This window comes from Cervus elaphus, chromosome 23, assembly GCF_910594005.1.
Source record: "Cervus elaphus chromosome 23, mCerEla1.1, whole genome shotgun sequence".
Lineage (NCBI taxonomy): Eukaryota > Metazoa > Chordata > Mammalia > Artiodactyla > Cervidae > Cervus > Cervus elaphus.
In genome coordinates, this window is record NC_057837.1 from 69,729,194 (window position 1) to 69,734,253 (window position 5,060).

At 47.6% G+C, this 5,060-nt stretch overlaps 1 non-coding gene across 1 annotated transcript; it reads right to left on the reverse strand.

Annotated features, from left to right (window-relative positions):
• Window positions 1-4,659: 4,659 nt before the first annotated feature.
• On the reverse strand, window positions 4,660-4,732 carry TRNAG-CCC. The gene has a single exon. It is a non-coding gene; the product is annotated as a tRNA-Gly (tRNA).
• Window positions 4,733-5,060: the final 328 nt, after the last annotated feature.

Genomic DNA, 5,060 nt, shown 5'->3' on the forward strand with positions numbered 1-5,060 from the left:
TCTTCTAGGGACTTTAGACTTATTGATATTATAAAGGGTTCCAGTTTCTTTGCTCAAGATCCTATGAGAATCTGCATCTACAGATGTATTAATCACAATAGGCTAGGTTACGCTGCTGTAACAAATCAGTCCTCAAATCTGAGTGTTTTAACAGGACAAAAGACTGGAGGATGGCAGATGGGAGGATTCCAGGGGCTTAGGTTCTTGTCAAGACTGTTGAGTTGTCTCTCCCTCAATCTACTGGTGAAATTCTTAAGTACAACAAATGTTCTTTTCTTTAAAGAAAGTCCTTATTTGGCTGTGTTGGGTCTTAGCTGCCATACGTGAGATCTTCATCACACCATGCTGTATCTTTTGCTGCAGTGCTTCGGTTCTCTAGTGTGGCCCAAGGGCTCCAGAGCACAGGCGCTCAGTAGCTGTCATGTGGGCTTAAGTTGCTCCACGGCGTGTGAGATCTTAGTTCCCAAATTAGGGATTGAATCCATGTCCCCTGCATTGCAAGGCGGATTCCTAACCGCCAGGGAAGTTCCAGCAACAAATGTTCTTATGGTTTAAGCTGCTGTTAGCTGAGATTTCTGTTACTGCAGCTGCAAACATTCCCAACTGCTACAGTGCTGTGCCCTGTACTGGACGCTGGGGTGTGACCCTGACTCGGATACATCTTCTGCCCTCTGTGAGCTCACAGTCAGGTGGAGGAACTCCTTTTTGGAGTTGAATCTGGGCTTGAACCGAATGCAATTGATGATAATGAGCTGAGAGCAGGTGGTGATATGGAAGGGTCAGATGCCTGGCCCCTGGGACACCCAAAGTCTCACATGTCCCCTGTCCCCTCATTCTTAGTCCCATCACACTCTCTGGAGGTAAGACATGATAGCCAGGAACTAGGTAACTCTCTCTCTCTCTCGTTGTAGGTAGACGTTCACTTTTCTGAGAAGCATTCAGATCATACTGGGGCTACAAATTAGCACATTATTTTAGGCCATTTCTGAGCCATCATTTCATCCTCCCCTTAGCTATTTATTGCATGCAAATTTTCCACTCCATGCAAATCGCTCACTTTATGCAAATCATCTACTGTATGTTCTTGAGCCCCAGCACCTGTGCTGTGCAGAATCGGATGATTCAGGCCTTGGAGCATTAAAGCGCAAACACTTAACTCAAGACATAGCTGAGCAGTGGGTGATGGGAAAAGCAACCCCTGCAAGCAGGCCCACTTCCCTTACAGCATGCCGAATCCTGCTGCCTCCCTCACTTCCTCCTCCCTCGCTACCTGCAAGCCCCTTCCAGGTGGTAATGACTATTTGGAGTAAATATTTTGATGTGAGTGGAATGATTAAGCCCCGGCTGGCTTTGCACAGAACCTGAAGGCAATTAGGTTTCCCAATCAGTGGAGACGAGTGCTTCGCTGAGCCTGGCTGGGCTCAGCTGGGTGTGCTCAGGAGCCTGCTTCTTTCAGGTAGGCCTCCTGGGGGAGGGTGTTCAGGGGGCAGCTTAACCTTGGACACATGTGGCAATTACCTGGGGAGCTTTAAAAAATTACTAATGCCTGGGTCCTACCCTCAGGAATGCTGATTTAATTGATCTAAGTTGTTATTATATCTTTACAAGTTTTTTTAAAAAATTTATCTGACTGTGCCAGGTCTTAGTGGTGGCACTTGAACTCCTAGCTGTGGCATGTGGGATCTAGTTCCCCAACCAGGGGTTGAACCTGGGCCACCTGCTTTGGGAGACCAGGGAGGTGCCTATTATTGTATCTTAAGTGTGAGTATCCGTGGCCACACAACTGAACTATGATTCAAGGATACATTGTCGTATGGGACGCAGGAAAACCTCTCCCAGGACACTGACCACTGTGTTCTTATGCATCCTCATGCCTAGCAGTGGCCTCAGCATAGAGCATGGCAACCGAGGCCCTTTTGTAGACACTATGTAGGAAACCCCTCAGAAACTCTCTTGCGCAACCTATGATTTAATCATTCCAACCCTCATGGAAGGTAGCACTGGTCTCATTTCACTGACAAAATTCTGGCTCAGAAAAGTAGCTTCCTTAATGTCTCCCAGCTAGAAAGGAGCAAAGTTTCCCCTGGAAGCCGAGACTGCTGCCTCCAACTGCATGGCTAGCCACTCAGTCCTAGGACACACTTGTTTACTTCTAGGATTTAAACCCTGTCGTAGTCACCCCACTCTTGGTCCCAAATCGAGGACCCTGAACTTTAAAATTCTGCTTCTCAAGTGAATTCCCTGACCCTCTGTAGACAGGCAATCTGGGCTTCCCCTTCCCATCCCAGGGACTATTCAGGAGATCTGGCATCACCTCCTGGGGGCTTCCCTGGTAGCTCAGCTGGTAAAGAATCTGTCTGCAATGCAGGAGACCCCGGTTTGTTTCCTGGGTCAGGAAGATGCTCCGGAGGAGGGCATTGCAACCCACTCCAGTATTCTTGCCTGGAGAATCCCCGTGGACAGAGGAACCTGGTGGGCTGCAGTCCATGGGGTCGCACAGAGTTGGACACGACTGAACGACTCAGCACAGCATAGCATCACCTGAGGGGCCCACCCAGCTAGACCGGAAGATCTTTCACATTAGCTCTGTGAACTAGGCCTGAAGACAGGGGAGCCTCGTGCTAGAGGAAGGTCCTTGGCCCCAAGTGGTTCTATTACTGGATTGGGAGCGCCGAGTGGAGGAAATTAGCAAAGAATACCTTGGAGGAGGATGCGTTTAGAATCCAGTACACCAGAGAGTTCCAGTCCAGCCTCTGCTCTTTGGAGAGACTGGAGAAGTCTCTTTTCCTCTCTGAGCTTCAGATTGCTGATTTATCAAATGAGGATTATAGCCACATGTTGCTTTAGGGGTTTCGAGGAGGCTGACCTAAGTCAATGGATGTAATACCACTGGAACAGTGCCTGGCGTGTAGTGGGTATTCATCCGAGGGTATTTTCTTTCTTGTCCTCTTTCCCTCTTCTCTTGATTTTATTTGACAAATGACATAGATTGTGATTTTTAGAAAGCTTGTGACTAGCAAACAGGACACAAAGGACATAATCACAGAGAAGCTGAAATGGGGACATTATTGATTTAATTCTTTAATGTTAAAAACATTAAGCTTCTGAAAGAGTCTTTCAATCAAACATATTGTGTGGTTCCAAAAGCCCCAGCAGGGTGAGCACGGCGCCTGCTGTTTACGTCACATTGCAAACCTGCACCTGCCGGGTTGTTCCCAGGACAGTAGTGAATGCGGAGCCACCGCTGGGCATCGCCGCACCCGCTGCGGGCCCCGTGGTTCTTTCCTCCTTGCCTTCCTTGGAGCATGGCATCTGAACTCTTGAGGACCGTTCTGATGCCTCCACGTCCAATAGAAGGCTTCTGTACTGGCTGACCTAAAAACAGCCGGGCCAAGGAATGAATGAAGGTGGGAATGCGTGCTTCCCAGGTCTTGGATCCCAAGGGGAGTTTCCTCACTTTCCAGCATGACTAGGGTTCCATGGCCTTGGTGCACGGAACAGGCTGGGTTTGCTGAGGGGTCCTGTGTCCTGTGTGGTGTAGAGCTGGCTGCTCCCCTCGGCCAGCCTGTGCGCTGGGGCTGTTTAAGTAGCTGCTCTCAATTCACATCACCTCCAGGTTCCTCCAGGCTGCAACCTTTTGCCCGATCCTCTGGTCCTTGGTTTTAGGTGCTCTCAAGCCCCTACATTCACATTTTGGCTCCACACCTAGTTCCCACCCTTAACTACAGCTGGTCTCCTGGAGCTTGGCTTGATCTCACCCAGCTTTTCTTCAGGACATGACTTCTAGCCTCTGTGCTGGCTCCATACCCTGCTTACCATCGGGGTTCCCCATCCCCCACCTCCTCCCCAGACCAGAGGATTCAGGAGTCAGATTTTCTGTAGTTGGTTGATCTGGAGTTGGGTCCTGACTCCAGCACTTACTGTTTGTGTGCACTGAGGTATGTTTATCTCCTTGAATTTCAGGGAAAGAACTGAGTCTCAGAAGGCAGCAGCCATCACTCATGGTCTCACACTGGATACTTTTTTTTTGCATGTCAGAAATGCATTTTTTATTTGAAATCAAGTTAAATTTTTCAGCAAATGAGTTTAGTATATAAATTTGATTTTGTTTTTAGGCAGAATATAAAGATTTCCCTCATTGATCTTCCATGCAAAGGGCATTACAAGCCTGAAGGAAGAGTCTTTTGCATACACTGTGTGTATCTTACATGTAGGGTGTGAAGTGAAAGTCGCTCAGTTGTATTGACTCTTTTCGACCCCCGTGGACTGTAGCCCACCAGGCTCCTCTGCCCATGGGATTTTCCAGGCAAGAATAATGGAGTGGGTTGCCATTTCCTTCTCCAGACTTGTAGGGTTTGGAAACCAATGTGTAGTGCTCCCACACATTAATTAGGTCAAGCGACACCACATGTTATAAAAGGGATAAGAGAAATGTTCAATTAGTCAGATTTAAAGAAGCAAGCATGACACAAGAACTGCAGCTAAGACCTAGTGAGTAACTTTAGTTAGGGCATCACAAGTTATACTGGAATAACAGATTTGTGAAACTAGTGTGGACCACACATTGTATTCCATTAAAAGAATATTTATCTATTTATTAGGCTGTGCCAGGTCTTAGTTGCAGCATTCAAACACTTAGTCAAGGCATGTGGGATCTAGTTCCCTGACCAGGGATTGAACCTGGGCCCCCTGCATTGGGAGTGCAGAGTCTTAGCCACTGGACCACCAGGGAAGTCCCCCACACATGGGATTCTGTGAGACCCAGAAGAGAAGACTGGCTGATTGTAAATGTCTAACCAGGAGCCTGTCTATCTCCTACCTCAGTCTTACCTTCTTTTTACACAGGATTATATTATACTTTTCCTTATCAGATAGGCCAAGCTGAGTTAGTTTTTCTGTTACCTACAGCTGAAAGCATTCTAAATGATAAAATGTGAAGGGATTTCTGGTTAAAGATGGTGGATTCATCAGGGATCAAACCCACACCTCCTGAATTGGAAGGCGAAGTCTTAACCACTGGACCACCAGGGAAGTCCCAGGTTAGTCTTTTCTTGAGAAAT